The sequence below is a fragment of the Urocitellus parryii genome, chromosome 14 (assembly GCF_045843805.1).
Source record: "Urocitellus parryii isolate mUroPar1 chromosome 14, mUroPar1.hap1, whole genome shotgun sequence".
Taxonomy (NCBI): domain Eukaryota; kingdom Metazoa; phylum Chordata; class Mammalia; order Rodentia; family Sciuridae; genus Urocitellus; species Urocitellus parryii.
This window is the reverse complement of record NC_135544.1, coordinates 11,948,733-11,966,728: the sequence shown is the minus strand read 5'-3', so window position 1 is coordinate 11,966,728 and position 17,996 is coordinate 11,948,733. Positions and strand designations below refer to the sequence as shown.

Sequence of the window (17,996 nt, the reverse complement as noted above, 5' to 3'; positions counted from 1 at the left end):
GTAGGGTTACTTCTCAGCCACCTCTGCCTGGACACTCCTCCTGCTGGCTTTTTACTGTATCTCAACAAAGTGACCTTTTTTCATCCCAGTTTCTTGTGATGAGAAAAGTAGGTAATTCAGAGCAACAATAGCTGAAGCTCAAAATCCCACACTTCACTTAATCTTAAAGGAGTTTTTTTTTTTTAATTTGAAAAGTTGACAAATAACTCACATTACAATAGCATATAACATACTGTATATCACAACACTTTAAGGTAGGGAAAAAAATCTCTAAATTGTCCTTGCTACAAATATCTACATTCATTTTCTCTTTCCCTCCCTCTCTCACCCCAACTTGATGACTGAATTCCTGAAGGATCCAGAAGGCACACACAGCTGGGCCTAAGAAAGTTGTATGCATATATGGGTTGTGTGTTAAACTATTTACTCTGGTGTGTGGGAGGAAGAGGGCAATTTTGTTGACTGATAAAGAGCAAGGATAACAGAGGAATGGGAATTGAGAATAATAAACGTTAAGGGCCTCAACAGCTGACATTTAAAATGCTTACAAACCACAAAATTTCCATTAACATAAGCAGTGTTATTATAAAGCAATAAGGCACAGCATAAAGAGACACACATACACAAATAAACTCTCTGTATTTCCTGTATCAGAATAAATGACACTAGATGACCTCTAGGATTTTTACCGAAAATTTTTATTTAAGTTTTAGTTCTTACACATTGTGGATATTGGTAGGGTTCAGAAAATGCATAAAGCATGAGCACATTTTCCTTTTAAATTGCAACTAATTTCTTCCACAGAACATTCTGTTCCAGTGTTTCTAATAGCATAGTCACCCCTATAAAATATCTATTTATATTAAAATATTAAGCTCTAATAATGTGTTTAAACTTTTTTTTCTTAGTTCTCAACAAATACATTAGTTCAATGCAGACCCCTTGATTTTTCTAATCACGTTTGCTAATCTGCAAAATTCAGTAATTTGTAATGGATCTCCCAGTCATTAGTGTCAATTAGGGAGGCTCTCCCTTGTACCAGATGGCACCGAGGGAACTGAACAAGAGAGAGGGCATAAAACGTGTTTTCTAAAACCTTCCTACACACTACTTTAAACAAAAACTGTGTGGTTTTTTTTTAAAGAAAAAATATTGCAAGAGTTGAGAACATAACATCTTGTACTTGGGAGCCATCATAAGCCCAGGGAAGCCACTATGAAAGAATTCACTAGTGGCACCCTTAGGAGTTGGATATAGAGAGTTCAGTTAGTATGGTACAGATTTCCCTTTTCGTATGAAACAAAATGGCAGCTCATGTAGACAAGAGCCACCCTGCCTTAACATTGCTTTGTGCTTAATTCTAAAGCCCCATCATTTACAAATGAAGAACTATCAAATTCTCCTTATTAATTCATCCTGTCGATTTGGAATCTGGTTCCTAAAACAGCAAGAAAATATTTTTGAAATAGTCTTAGCTTTTAAAAGGCCTGATATTTCACTATGAGCTCCCAATACAGGGAAACCAAGTATTATTCATCATTAAAATGTCTACCTCAGTTATGGGCACATTGCAGGCCGCCAATCAGTAGATGATAAATGAATGAATGAAAGAATGAATGAATAGCATCTGTCTTACTAGCCACAGCGCTTCTGAATCCTATTGACCCCATCTTAGGTTAAGTTCCCTCTAGGAAAAAAGATGAAGATAATGATTTGAGTGTAATAGATTATTTGAGAAATAATCCCAGGAAGCCTAAGGACTGAAATGAAGAAGTGAGACAGGAAAGGAAGCTTATGCAAAATATATCACTAAGTAGATTGTCATGGTCCAACAGTTAGGGCTCAGTTCTTCTGGGAGCTGATGGGACTCTCCATGAGGCAAGCCACAAACTTGTTCAACTCAAAGGTCAAGGAAGCTAGATATTTATCCGCTGTCAGTCATTGGTTAGTCTGCTCTTAGAATTATTACCCAGATATTTCCAAGTTGCCACATAAAAAAGAACTGAGAAACATACCATTGGGACACAAGTTATAATCCATTGGTGTGTACAGAATGGGGAGTGCTAAGGAGATACAGGCAAAGCATCCACAGTAACAGTACCTTCCTATATAGCAACAGAACTTGTAAGCTTCCCTACTACTCTGACAAAAATGACATAGACTTAAATTGTAGCAGACCAAGCCAATTACTGTTATATGGAGACAAATTGCCTGCAGGTACAAACCTGCATGCAGGTACATACAGCATCCTTTGTGGATTGATAAGTAAAACTTAAATTCATAGCTTCTTAATTTGCTTCTCATTAAAACCAGTTGAATCTAGTCAATGTATAAATATAAAACAGGTCAAAAATTTTTAAAAAGCATTCATTATCATAATCATCTGGTTAAAATCTATGGAGCCGGAGCTAGGTAGGTAGCTCAGTGGTAGAGCACACACCTAGCATGTGTGAGGCCCTGGGTTTAATCCACAGCACCACATAAAAATAAATAAGTAAAACAAAGGTATCATGTTCAACTACAACTAAAAAATAAATATTAAAAAAAAATCTATGGAGCCAATGGGAAAACAGGTCATCTCATAGCAACTTCTGTAGGAAGATCTCATTCATAGACTTATCTGATACTAGTAATAGCCCTTTTTGGGTGAGGGTACTGGGAATTGAACTCAGGGGCACTCAATCACTGAGCCACATCCCTATCCATTTTTGTATTTTATTTAGAGACAGGGTTTTACTGAGCTGCTTAGCACTCACTGTTGCTGAGGCTGGCTTTGAACTCACAATCCTCCAGCCTCAGCTGGAGGATTTACAGGCGTGCGCCACTGTACCTAGATTTTTATAGCTTTTTTTAATCCCACCACATCAAATAATCTCAGCCAATTCTTAGGACCCATCCTCCCAACAGACTTAGGTAGAATGGATTTTGTTAATATCCAAAAGTGAGAAATCAACTACACCTAACTCCACCTTAGCATATAACTGACTCTAAAACTTTCTGTTTTCATCAAAATCATTAAAATAATAGCATCTGTAATAACTTGATTTTTCCCCAGAATTACCTCATATGTCTTCATTCTTCACCTTCCTACCGAGAAAGTTTAGAACTCTCAGTATGAAATGACTTATGTGCCATGGTTTGAAGGAGGAACATGAACCAAGTAGGAGGTTTTGGATGGAAGAAATAATCTGAGAAGGTTTCTTAGTACATGATTACACTTGAAGTCCACAGGCACATATGGCCCCAACAATCTGTGCCTCTGCCCACATAGGAACTCCTGGTGTGCTTCTGACTACAGTTGAAAGTTCCCTGGAAAACACACATTTTAGGGGATTTGTTAAAGTCCAAATAGTAAGAACAACTACAGGAGGGCCTGTTGGCATAATTACTGAAGGATAGAACATTACAAAAGCTGCTGATAAACTTGAAACCTGATCAAAGTCTACATTACTACTTTACAAATCACTTACTTTGCTAATTGCCATCAGGTTTATCCTATGAATTCTCATTTTAAAGATTTTTTCCTAGTCTTTGCCCATTAGTCAAGGTAAAGTTTGAAAAGATTCTTAGTTTCTTTTTCTTTGGCTCTATTCTCAATTTAAAAATTTATTTTATAGGGAAAAAAATAAAGTCTTAAAAAGGTTAACAAGTTTTAGTAAGACAGAACCAGGATGCCCCCTCATGACTAACTCTGGAGCTTAAGCCATTGACACTTGTGATGTGTTTGCAGTGATGACTTGAAAACGCCCAGTGTAGATAAAGCAGGAAGTTTGTGATAGTGGTGGTAAGAAACTGGGGAGGACCTCATCCATAACTGGGAAGAAAGGAAAGGATCTAAGGAGAAAATAACAGAAAAATAAGGGAGGAGTCAGTGGTGAGTTGTAATAAATTTAAATCTTATGTGGTAGTATTTTTCTCTTAATCTTATCAATGTATTTACATGTGTAAATTACCTGACACTCATTACCAATACTGACTATATTTCAGGTACTATTCTAACTACTGTCTATGGCAAAATAAAGCCCTGGGCTTCACAGATTTTTCCCCCTGTAGTGGGGCAAAGGAACAATAAGCAAAGGAACAAATAAGTAATTTAACCTCATGTAGTGAAAAAAGGATCATAGTCAGGGAAGAGTGAATGATTAAGTTAATGCACCTACTTCATTGTTCCAGTTCTAGTTAAAGAACCTAGTTCATTGTTGCATTAATGAACTAGATGCCATTTCAGATAGCCAAGCTCACTGCAGAAATAACATTTGACTATCCCTTGGTTATTATTGTTCTCCCAAACACTGCTTCTGGGAGACAGAAAGAAAAGAGGACATTCTCATTTTCCAAAGAGGAATGTAAAGTCCCAGCTCAGTGAAGTGACTTGCCTACTTGTGTCATTATAAAACCTGGGATGCAGTAGAAAACTCTAGAGGTTCAATTAGCTGTTACTAATAATGGTGTTCATTTGTTTGTGTTTGTTTGTTTTATACCCATGATCTCATTTGCCCTTGTTAGCTAGACAGGACTTATATCATCATCTCATTTTTTTTTTAAACTGAGGAGAAAAGTTAAGAAACTTACCTCAAAGAGAAGAAAAGATCTGAATCCCCAATTGAGTTCAGTCTTCAAACCTTTTCTTCTGTGTTCTTACCACACATTTCAGTACCTTCAACAAGTCAACAGCCTCCTGGAAAAATATTTATTACACACTCTCCTATAGTAAGTAATTTAAAGTAGTGGATATATTTCAACAAGTGTCACCTACCATCTACTCAAGCTTCCTTAAAAAAACAAAGGCATTGCTATATTTCAAAGGAATGTATCAACGAATTTCTTACTACTTTTTCATGTTCATCATTCATGAATATTTATTGATTTTTCTATAGTCTTAGGTTTTTAGAAATCATGGCTCTTGTAAAAATCTGAAGGAGCCCATGAACAGTCTCCCTAAATAAACACATAAAATTTCAGATGTTCATAGGCACTCGGACACATATTTTTTAAATTCAACAGGGGTCTGTGGATGTCTAGGTTATGAACTTTTGATAAGAGCTAATGTAATTGTTGACCCACATCTTCCAAGAAAGCAAATAAGTCAGTCCTCCTTAGCTACATTTTCTGAGTTCTTAAATGAATGAAGTATCTGTCAGAAGATTAATGGAAAAGGGACAGAGAGTACATATACTCAAAAGTGGGATGGTACAAGCCCTGAGTCACATAGATATGGCTTTATTTTGTGAGCTGTATACCCTTAAACATGATGTTTAATGTGTTTGAACTTATTTTCTTCAAGAATGAAATCTAGGGCTGGGGATGTGGCTCAAGCGGTAGCGCTCGCCTGGCATGCGTGCGGCCCAGGTTCGATCCTCAGAACCACATACCAACAAAGATGTTGTGTCCGCCGAGAACTAAAAAATAAATATTAAAAATTCTCTCTCTCTCACTCTCTCTCCTCTCTCACTCTCTCTTTAAAAAAAAGAATGAAATCTAAAAATAATCATGATTCATTTTAAACTAGATAATGTATGTTAAGTATCAAGGACACCCTTCATACTTCTATAAATACTTTCTCATTGACCATTATTTTGTTTCTTGTTATTTTGCCATGGTTCTATTACCATGAATGGGTAATCAATTTACTATACTTCAATGTGATAGAACTTTGACAAAAGCTAATACTTGAAATGAGAAGTTATTATTAACAGAAACTTGCAAATTTGACCAGAAAGAAAAATAAAGAAAATCATTAGAAGATGAACTACTACATATTATAAAAGATATTTTGCAAGAACAGAATGTTATTTGATTAAAATAAGGTATAATTAAACACAAAATAGTTGCTGATATTTCAGAACCTTTATTTCATCGTTTAAAATTTCATTCTGTGAGTGGGACACACTTATAAGGATGACATTTTAATTGGGCATAATCAACAATAGCAGTATTATGTCTCTGTATTTTAAAATGCTATACAATGATAAAAAGATTAACAGAAAGAACACCCCCAAAATGCTTTCCACTGTATCTGAGAATATGCTAAAGAACATCCGAACAAAGATAGCTGACTTTTTACCGCCCCATTGACATGTTTGGATTTATCTACAAGAAAGATGAGACAGTCGGTGTTTATGTATTTGGATATATTTGTTTTAAATATTTACATTGTGCAAACTGCTTAAGCATTTTGAGGATGTTTTGGAATTTCTCATAAAGTTTTAGTTCAAATGAAATTTGTTGAAAATGTCAGCAGAAGTGAAACCATTTGTTGCCCGGATTGAGCCTTATGTTATCAGAATGATGGAAAGAAATGTGTGGGTGCAGACACTCATTCTAGCTGACCTCATTTTTCTCAGCCATGAAACACAATGTAGTAGAGCCCCTCTAATTAGAATGGCCCATACTTGTTCCAGTCCCTCCAATTTTCATCATAGCTACCTTGTTAGACATTGAGTTGTGCAAACACATACTCATTCTCTCCTTTTTGATAACAGAACTCTGGTTGAAGCTGGGAAGCCCTTTTGAAACTAGATATGGCCACTGAATGTTTGGCTGATAAGACATAAAGAGAAGTCTTTTGTGGGAGAATTTGTATGGCCATCTCAATGGTTCAGACAGGAAAATTCTAGGGAAATCAGGACAGTAAAATATATGGAATCTAAGGCTCTGATGAATATGGAGCTTCTGCACTAGGCTAAACCATGTATCCCAAGATACGAAAGAGCTAATTTTTTATCTTTTGCTTTTCTATAATTTACAACTGCAAAAATCCCAACTCTTATTTTTGCTAGCATGTTTTTAAAAAAAAAAATCTTTTCTTCCATCAAACTTGAAACCTGGCTTTCATATCACTGACTGACATTCTTCTATTTGCTTATTCAAAAGAAAACTTATGTGTGTGCCAGTTACTGGGCCACCTTCTGGAAATTGATCAAGAAACAAAACAGATATGATTATGAGGAGTATAGTCTAGTAGAGGACACAAGCATTCAGCAAATAAATGTGTAATTAGAAACGTTAGTGTTAAAAAAATGATATGATAAAAGTTATAATAAAGTCTTGATTTGGATAGAGGTTCAAAGCAGAATATTCTAGAAATGATAGTCATTGAAACCAAAGGATACACAAAGTTACCAGGAAAAGAGTTGCACGAGAACACGTGAAAATAACATCAGCCAGACAAGAGTTTAATTCACTTCAGGAACTGGAAGAGAGTCAGTATGATTGGAGTTTAAATGGTAGGATAAGGAGAGTCAAGAGATGCTGAAATCAGGACTACCTTGAGCTACAGTATTTCCTATAACATCTTCAGTACCTGCTGATACTTCTCTATTTCTTCTGACATCTGGTCATCACTACTCATCTTTCCTGATCTTTCTAGCTGAATCCTTTCACTCTGTATCTTCATTATCCCTAATTCAAGTCCACTACAGAATTAAAGTCTCTTTTGTGTAACTTTCACACAATCCACAAGGAAAACAAGATGTTATCACATGTTAACACAAACTCAGAAAAATTGTTGAAGATTGTCTCAAGCCCTCTGATTCTTCACTAGAGGCACATACACTCTTGACATTCATTTCCTGGGGGTCTTCTTTCTATTAGGATCTTCAGAGAGGCTGCCAAACTCCGGGGTTACAATAAAAATTAAAAAAACAAAAACAAAAACCTTCAGACATCTTCATTACTCTCCAAATCCCTAGCAGGGTTATTGGAACTTTTATTGCTTGCCTCCTCCTCCTAGGTTTTTAGACTCAGAAGAATCATCATAGACCCTTATTCTGGAACTCAACCTTACTTGCTTCCTGTGTCTTCTTTACTGCCTAGGATACTCTAATTTCTGAATGAAGGATAGACATGCTCTTCATTTTTGCCCTTTAATATACATTGGTTAGAACATACACTTAGTTTCAATATGTCTGGGTGCCCAGACATTTAAATTTCAAAAACATCACAAATTTTACTTCAATAGACTAATTGCCTTCCCTAGGAGTTTAAAAATCAACTTAGATGTTCAAAGGGATAAAATTTGAATCATTATTCCCTGTATTATGTGAAATCATTCCCCTGAAGCAATATTTGATTCTCGGGGAGGAGGGGAGTCTCCTGGGAACAAGTAGATTGAATGAGGAAATGACAAGGTTTATAATATCACGAATTTTAATCCCACCACAAATCTTTTTAAAAATAAACAATCATTCAATTTATGTTATCATTCACTCTTTCTGAATTTGTCTACACTTTGAGAGAGGTAGCCTTTTGATATGGTTAGAGGTCTATAGCTCTTGTGTTACACAGCCTACATTTAAGTCTCAGCTCTCCCAGTTACCAGCTGTGAAGTTCTGGGCATATTAATTAACCTTTATAAGCTCCAGTGTCTTTATATATGATATTAATTGTACCAAAATTCAAAGGATTATTGTGGGATTAAATTATGTAATCCATATTAAGCACTTATAACAGCATTTTGAAATGTAACTTGGAAGAGATCAAAGCAGTTTAATTATTATTAGCCAAAAAAATATTCTTTGAGTTTCAGAGCAAATGAGACCATATGGATAATCTAATCCAACACTCAATCTGTAAAGAGAAAAACAATTTCCCAAAGGACATACAGCCAGGCCTCACTCAGTTTCCTGGCTCTAGTAGTTGGTTTTCTTGCTTTCTACTACACCATACCAATGCTTCACTTAGCTGATGATTATGAAGTCTGAATCTATTTGAGTGATTACATTTATTAGTAATAAACACTACCTAAATATATATAAAAGGATCATTTTGATGTTGAATATTGATATTGGAAAAATGCAAGAAATGACTAGATTGGAATATTCAAGTCTTTGAGCCCTCTCTTTTCTCTATATCCATAGAGATATGGAGATACTCAGGGTAAATAAATAAATGTTTGCCATTGTATTGCACATCTGAGTTTTGGAATTAATTCCCTATCCTCTTTTTGAATGAAAATGTTTCTCAAACTCTATTTTTCCTCATCAGGAATCTAGGAATTGTTTTTTGAATTTTAAAAATGCTTTTGTTTTGATGATAGTCAAAGAATTAAAACATGTATGCTCTGGGTCAATCTTATTCTGGAATAAGACTTGCCTTTAGAATTTGTACATGTAGGAAACTCAATTAAATGAACACCAAAAAATTACCAAATTAAAATAATGAGCTTAAGAACTAAACAAAAAATTCTCCAAGGAACACATACAAATGGCCAACAAATACATAAAAATGGCTTACTGTCATTTATCATCAAAGAAATGCAATTTGAAAAATCACAATGTGATTATTATCTCAACCCAATTAGAATGGCCACCATCAAAAAGACAAGAAATAACAATGCTGGTGAGAATTCAGAGAAAAGGGACTTAGACACTGCTGATGGGAATGTAAGTTATTATGGTCATTATGGAAAACAGTATGGAGATTTCTCAAAAAACTAAAAATAAAACTACCATATGATCCAGCAGTTCCAATACCATGTGTATATGAAAAGAAGTTAAAAATCTTTATACCAAAAATATACTTGTACTTCCTTGTTTATTGAAGTACGATTCATAATAGTCAAAATATGGAACCAAACCAGATGCCCTTCAGCAGATGAACATATAAAGAAAACATGGCATATTTACACAGTGGAATACTAGTCAGTCATAAAAAGAATGAAATATGGCCATTTGCTGCAATATGGATACAAACAGAAAACATTATGTTGAGTGAGACAAGTCAGATGCTGAAAGACAAATACCACACATTTTCACTCATTGAAGGAATCAAATAAGTCAAATTTGTACAAACATGCAACAGAATAGTGGTCACTAGATAAGAAGAATGGCAAGAGGCAAGGAGCTCGGAAAGAGATTAGAAGGAACTTTTCGGTATTGGAAAGAGTTTGGGAGAGGTTGAATGTAGAAGGGTTAATTGATACAATTAATGCATGATATACACATGTAGGGAAATATTACAATGAATATCATCAATTTAACCAGATCATATGTGTTAATTATTCTTTAAAATAAAGAAGTCAATAAAGTTAAAGAATTTTTATATATAGTTCATAGAAAAAAGTTGATGCCAAGAGACTACACTGAACTTGTACAGTTGGCTAACAAATACATGAAAATTTGTTGGCCTTATTTATTTATTTTCTACAATAAACAAGGAAGTATTCATGTTGTTAATGCATATACATTTTGACTATATATGTAATTTTAATCTGACTGAAGTAAAATTTGAATAACTGAAAAATTACATCAATCATCATTCACTGGGTTTAGGCTGCTTGTTTTCGATGGCAAATATTGTATTATGTTTACATGCTAATGGGAATCATTCATTAAAAAGAAAAATTTGATGATGCGGAAAAGAGATGATTTATTTGTAGGAGCAAAAGCCCTTGAATAGAAGAAAATGAGTTAAACCAAGTGCATAATATGATGCCTTGTTTAGAATGGGAGTATTAGGTGCCTGGTAGCAGGAGGAAAGATAAAATATATTGTTACATGTATGTGGATTTGACAAATCTGGTGACAAGAAAGTAAATCAGTTTTCCTGTCATTGCTTGAACATTATCAGTGAAATAAAAATCAAAGCCATTAGCTGATTCCACTTTGACACTGAGAATAAATTAAGTCTAGAACAAGCATTGCTTCCACCTGAAGTTTGACCAAACTCACAAGAAATGTTTCCATCATAAAGAGAAGGACTTATTGATGGAAAAGAAAGAATATATGAATAAAAATGCATCCAGGCAGTTAGCACTAAAATGTCAAATGTTCATAAAAGTGATTTTTTTAGGAAATAATGTTGAAATAAAGGATGGGTACAGAGCAGCAAAAAATGGACACTAGCCTTACAGAGATTCTCTGTCAAAAGTTGAGAAGGGGAACAGTGAGGTAATCCTCTAAATGCTCAGATAACTGACAACTATAGGAAGTGGCAGAAAAGCTAAGCCGGGAAATATAGACAAATGCCTCCAGACACATACTAGAGGCATAAAAAGAAAATTGATGTTTGAAATGGTTGGCAGCAAGTGGAGGCCCTGATGTCATTGATATCCACAAGATGTTTACTCAATTTCAGAACAGAGGATACCAAAACAGTTAAGCATTTGTTGAGTGGAAATGAAAAGTATGGCTCTAACCATGTAAAGAAAATTTTAGAAAAATAAAGCACGAAGATAAGAGTAAACATTTGGGCACTCCCAGGGACTACTGGCCATGTGGATACAGTTTATGATAAAAGATTTCTTTAAATAAATTTAAATCTCTGGAGCCACTTTATCTTTCTGGTAGTATATTCATGCCCGGGAATGACAAGAAAACAGCAAAGCTTCCGTACACTTTATTTTGGAGCTTATTTACAAGATTTTATAAAGAATGTCAATCCCAAGTAATCTTAGTAGACAAGTAAAATGTAAAAGAGAATAGAGACTGGTTGTTTTGCTTTATTTGATGAAGTAAAACACAAAAACTGAATTTCCAGCCAAACTTTTGGGTAAACTATAAGGATAAATTGTATAAACCATAATTAATGTACATGTCCATGGTCATACAAACAGCTACTTTTAGAGACCAGAGAGGGCATGCCATGATGTGCCCCAACCCTCAGAAAGTTTCCAGAAAAAGCAATAGAGCACATGAAATTAAATTAGCTTTACTTCCATGCAGGAAAGTTGCAGGCATAATGCTATTTTCAGAAATGCAGTCTATTGAGAACACGGCAACATTAGCTCTTAGTAATCTACTAGAGTTCTTTGGGAAGGACAAATAAATGGTTGGACAAGGAGGAACTGGTGGCTAATTATTTTTGACAGGAGAAATTTTCAAGACGTTATTAAGTCTCTATAATAGCATCAAATTTTGTTAGTGAGGTAGGCAATGAAGTTTTTCTTTCTTTCTTTTTGAAAAGAAAATTCTGTATAAAGAAGGCAGTTGAATCCACATTTATAATTTGCCTCAACTTACCTCCAACTCATCCCAGATCTCAGAAAAATCATCAACAGAAATGCTCATATGAAAACATCATGAGGTACTATTTACATTCAAAAAAAATAAAGGGAAACAGCCAACATATGTAACATAAGGGATCTAAACCATCTTGTGATTCCTTTGCTTGAGAATTCAAGGAAGCAAGTGGTGGAGATGTTAAGCTTTCTGACTTGAAAATGTAAGAGCTGGCCTTGAGATAAGGGCATAGTATAATTCGGATCCACTCCTCTGGGTTCCCAGTTCCCATTGACATTCGGCAGCAGTGTTCTGTGCAGACAAGTCATTCACAGTCTCAGCAAGGGAAGGCCATTAACTCTAGAAGAAGCAGTGCTTCCACATGACATGTGAGTGAAGGCAACCTCAGGAAGGATGCCAGATATCACCATGCCACACAGTTGTAAAAGAGAAAGGAAATGGGGTAGAGGGAGACCAGGCCAGGCAAAAAAAGAAAAGTAGAGATCTTTGATCTTTCAGACAGAAATTCACCCTCCATGAAGTCTCCTGAAATGACACATACAGACTGTGCTCTCCTCCCACTGTACTGTGGTCCACGGTCTCTCAACTCGTAACACAAGCTTACATCAATCAGCTTCCCAGATTCTCCCCACCCTCCAGAATTTTAAAACATAAGAAAACAAAAAGAGTAAATTTAATAAACTCACATGCCAAAAATAAAAGTAAAACACAAACAAAGAATAAACTGTGTAGATGACAACCTGTGACTTATATTCAAGAGTGATCTGGAAGGAAAAGCAGGTTTGGGAACAACATCCACAGAATTGATTTGTGGCATGTGGAGTTTTAAGTGCCTGTGACACCCTGGAAGGAAGTGTGCGTGTGGTGGGCTGCCTCTGTGTTGTCACCTCTGTTCTACCTCCTGGTTCATGCCCATATAATCACCTCATCTGGAGGGCACTGGGCCAATGACTCACTTCTAATGAATAGGATACAGCTAAAGCAATGGGTTGGCACATCTAAGATTAAATTAGAGCAAGACTATAACCATTTTTTCATTTGCTCTTCTCTTATTCTTTCAGATGGAAGCCAGCTACTTTATTGTGAGCTACCCAGTAGAGAGACCTATGGGACAAAAAACTAAAAGAGGACTCAGTCCAAGCCCAACAAGTTTCTGATCCCTACCAACAATCATGGAAACATTCTCAGAAGCAAATCCTCCAATGGTTGAGCAATCTTGTGACAGACCCTGGGTTACAAGACCTTATTCCTAGCCCAAAGAAACTATAAGATAATAAGTGTTTGGGGTATTTTGGTATATTTATTTATTTAGAAGTACCAGGTGTGCTTTACCACTAAACTACATCCCCTCTTTTATTTTTTGTTTTGAAATAATACCTCACTAGGTTTCCCTGGCTGGTCTGGAACTTATCATCCTCAAGTGTTGGCCTCCAAAATAGCTGGGATTACAGGTGTGCACCATAGCTTAGATGCCACAGGGCATCTAAGAAACATGTAAAGTTCCATTTAATACAAAGAGAACACAAAATATTAAGTATAAGGCTGTTCAATCGTTTAACTTTATGGACAGGGAACCCTGAGTTCTGGGGTGGTTCAATGAGGGGTGACTTATATGGATCCTTTGAGAGTTATATTGGATCTTTAATTCTTATTGGTGAGTAATTTTTGTTACTGAGGTTTCCTCAAGGTCTTGGGTCTAAGAAAAGAAGAAAATGATTTATTCATGGTTTCAGAGGTTTCACTCCATAGATGGCAGACTTGGTTGCTTTGGGCCCAAGAGGAGGCAGAACATCATGGTAGAATGGTGTGGAGGAGGAGAACAGCTTAGCACATGGCCACCAGGAAGCAGAGAGAGTAGAAAAACAAACAAACTGCAAAGTATCCACTGAAATGATTTCAGCTTATGTTGGCCCCAGCTCTTAGAGAGCTGAGTCACAGGGTACATTCAGGAATTAACCATGAGAAACCAAAAATGTATGCAGTTTCTTCATTTGCTTCTCCCAATCTTCTGCTCTCATTTTAACCTGATTACCAAGTTGCCCATGCTTCCTCTGAGATCACAAAAGTGACATCTTTTTATATCTCTTTCATTGAATGGTACCCTTTGACTGGCTGTCTTTAGTCAGCTCAGGCTGCTATCACAGAATACTGTAGAGTGGGTGCTTTAGATACAGTAGAAATTGATTTCTCACAGTTCTGGAGGCTGTGAATTCCAAGACTAAGGTGCTATTTTAATTCAGTTCATGGTGAGGGCTCACTTTCGGGCCTGTGAAAAGCTCCTTCTTGCCAAGTCCTCACATGGCCTTCCCTCAGTTCATGCTTTCTGGTGTCTCATGTTGTAAGGCACTAATTCCATCAAGGAGCCTCACCCTCATGACCTCCAATCCTGCTTACTTCCAGAAGGTGCCACCTCCGAATACCAACACATTGGGGTTAGGGCTTCAGCATATGAACTTGAGGAAGAAATAAACATTGATTTGACCTTTGGTTTAATTACACAACAATGATCCCCACCCCCCACCCCCCTGCCACATTAGACTAGTATAAGAGAAAAAAAGGAAGAAAAATAAAGAAAGAAAAAAGAAAAGAAAAGAAAATATCAACCTGAGAGTGATAATTCTACCTGAGAAAAAGAAGATAGGTTTGGCAGTCTGGATTTGCCCAGTTAAGAAGGGTCCATGATGGTGAATGGTAATTTGTGGGCTGATTTCAGTACTAAGTGGAAAAGCATTCCTAAACCCCTTCGGCAACTAACAGCAAATGATCTTCTCACTTCCTTTCCCAGAAAGAGAAGGGAAGTAAAAGACAAGGTAAGCATGCGGCCCAGGAAGCAAGACAGAGAAAGGCTCTCTCCCCAGGCTGTCAGTCAGGCTGCTGCTTTTGACACAGGAACCAGGAATTGTGAATTGCAGACCCCCTGCCTTGCAGCCATAGCTGCCCCCCATGGACCTTTCTCTTGTTGCTTTCCGATTGTTTCAGTTTCCTGTTAGACATCCTGAAGTTCAGAAGCTCTTGTTGTGAAAGCAGAGAGAACAAGCTGTTGACTAAACCCCTGCACACCATGTCAGCAGAGAAGCAATGCCTTTTACCAAACAGTATGCATCCCAAAGCATTTCTGATGCACAATCCCGCTTGAATCACTTGGTAGAATAATAACAACACAGAGATGATGTTGTGTGTGTGCAAAAGCAAATCAATGTGCATCACCTGACTTGGATTATGGAACAACAGTGGGCTTAGAATTATAATGGCCCTCAGCTTTACACACAAAAGCCTTTGAATTCTATAATTCTTCCTGTAGGACACTTGGGGGTTGAGGGTTGTAAGGGCATGGGATTCCACCTACATGTTAAAGGTCTGGTTTGAGAGAGGAATGGTGACCATTGTTCAACACACACACACACACACACACACACACACACACACACACAATTTGCAGCCAGAAAAATATTGCCAAAATGGAAATTTGAGCATGTCACACAGATGAATAAGACAACACAGGCCTGGATGTGGTAAAAATGCAACTCAGGCTCATGTCAAGCTGTCTGATACTGGGAAAATCCCACCCATCTCCAGGGCTTTGTTTTAAGATGAAGCTGTGGGAGAACACATTGCCAGAACACTGAACATGTAAAGTAGTTCAGGTGCTGTATGAGAAACTTTGTGTTGTTTATTTTTTGCAGTATTGGGTATTGCACCCAGGGTCTTTCACATATAGGTCAATACTCTACTATTGAGCTACACCCTCAGCCCCCTTTTTTATTTTTTATTTTGAAACATGGTCTTGCTAAGCTGTCCAAGTTGGACTTAAACTTGTGTTCCTCCTTCCTCAGGCTCCTAATAGCTGGGATTACAGATGTGCACAACTGAGCTCAGCTACAAGCTTTTAAAATATATTATCTGATTTAATCCTTGCAGAATACTTGCATAGCTACTCTCATTTTACAGATAAGGAATCCTAGCTTGGGAAAATAAATAACTTCCTTACTGTAACATTGTCAAGAGTGGAGAATTGGTATATAAAAAATATCTGATGACTCTGGCTATTCATACATATATTCAATTATTTACAAATTCTTATTCTATGTTCACTTTGTCCAGTATGCTCCTTGAGGCATAAGACTCTGCCCTTCCTTATGTAATCTATAATTTTGTGGGAGGTTTATTCATCAAGCATGTAAAACTACACCTATAAAATAACAACCCTAGTAAGGATTATGCACAGTATTAGAAAATAAAACGGGAGATCTTGTTTTGGAGTCATGGAGAGGAAGTGATATTTGAAACAAAATCTAATGACAATCTAGAAGTTAGCCAGGTCAAAGGGAGGTGATAAACATGCCACTTAGAAGAAATGGCATGATCAAAGGCCTTGGGCTTAAAGAGACCATAGAAGTTAAAGGAAGACAAATTACGATTATCTTCCAGTTTATAAAAAAATTGATGATAGGGATGGTGGCACCCACATGTAATCCCAGCTAATTGGGAGTCTGAGACAGAAGGATCACAACTTCAAAGCCAGTCTGGGCTCAAAATAAAAGTTAAAAAGGATTGGGGATGAAGCCCAGTGGTAGAATATCCCTTAAATCACTAGTACTGGGGAAGGGGGGGGGGATAAATCAAAAAAGAATTTGATGGTTACCCTATGAGCAAATTATGAGGATCCGGTAATGGATTGAGCTATGCTGATGTCATAAACAAATTTTCATATTGAAATACATAGGTAGCTGCAAAGCACAGTAGATTAGAAGGACACCAAAGAATGTATTTTAATATACCAAACAAAGTTGGTGACAGTTTGGACTAGGTTTGCGGTGATGCATATGATAAAAAATCAAGGCCCAGAAATGGACTCCATGTGTGGGTAAGGAAGAGTAGATCTTAGAGCTCACAACTATGACTTTTTCCCAGTGGATGAAAGTGTTGCCATTCACTGAAAGGGAAGGTTGTGGAAAGAGGAGGTTGCTTGTTTGTTTATTGTTTTAAATGGGAGTTGTGTTGAAGGGTTAAAAACTATTATCATGATAATCTTCCCACCCTGGCTTCCACATATCTTTACAGTGTGACTTTGTTGCTTCTCCCATCAAGAAGTGGCATCTCTTCCCCATTCACTGGATCAGTATCCATCTCAGAACTTACTTTGACTAATGTGTTGAAATTGGAATTCTAATATTTTGAGACCCAACCTTAAAATTCCTTACTCATTCTGCTTTCTCTCCCTTGCAGTGTTTGAAAGTGGTTCTAACTTACTCGTGAATAAAAGGACACATATGGAAAAATAATTCCTGAGAACCTAAAAGTCTGATAGCAATAACTATCAGACTTGTACATGAAGCCAGAATGGACTTTTCAGACTCCTGGCCCTCCAAATGAGCAACCTCCAGGTGAACAGGAAGAGAAACACCTCAACCAACCCATGCATCTGGGAGAAATAAAAAATTGCTGTTTTAGCTTCTAACTTTTTGGTATTGTTATGTCAAAGATTATGACGGAAGGGTTAGGTTTTAAGGAAAGAGCAGGCAGTTTGTTTATCCCTGTAGATATTATGTGAAGTCAGGGATGCAGATGGTAGTGTGGCTTTACCAACTCTAGACTGCCATTGGAAACCCAGCACTGCTAATTACTAATATGTGCACTTGGACATGATTAAGTTTTGTCCAAACTTGATTCCTTAAGTTTACAGTATCAATGAGATGGATTAAATATTTAGGAGCTTAGATCAATAATTACTAACTCTTCTAAGGGATGGAACAAGAAAAGAACCAAACATAAGATCAAATCTTGACAGACATCATAACTTAATTTCTGCATAGCATAGTAGGGGCTAAGCATGCAAATGGGAATGGAAAGAAGGAGCAGAAGTCCTGAACCATCACAGAAACCAAGACAAAGGGTTAAGAAGGAATAGGAAAGGGTGGCTGAGTCAAGCTCTGCTCAACTGAGCATTGTTTGCTGGATTGAGCAATGTAGACCAGAAATAACTTTTCGAATGAAGGTTAGTAAGAGAAACCAGATTGGAGTGGGGTAAGGAGAAAG

At 36.7% G+C, this 17,996-nt stretch overlaps 1 long non-coding RNA gene across 3 annotated transcripts in view; it reads left to right on the top strand.

Moving 5' to 3' along the window:
• LOC144250237 (uncharacterized) overlaps positions 1-17,394 on the top strand; it is a 78,711-nt gene extending 61,317 nt beyond the window's left edge. Inside the window, exons 3-4 of one of the 3 annotated variants that reach the window (XR_013342422.1) lie at positions 13,022-13,165; positions 13,346-13,411. This is a non-coding gene — a long non-coding RNA (uncharacterized LOC144250237). Of the gene's footprint in view, positions 1-13,021; positions 13,412-17,186 lie in introns of those variants that run through there. The other 2 variants (XR_013342423.1, XR_013342421.1) reach the window with 2 other exon arrangements.
• Positions 17,395-17,996: the final 602 nt, after the last annotated feature.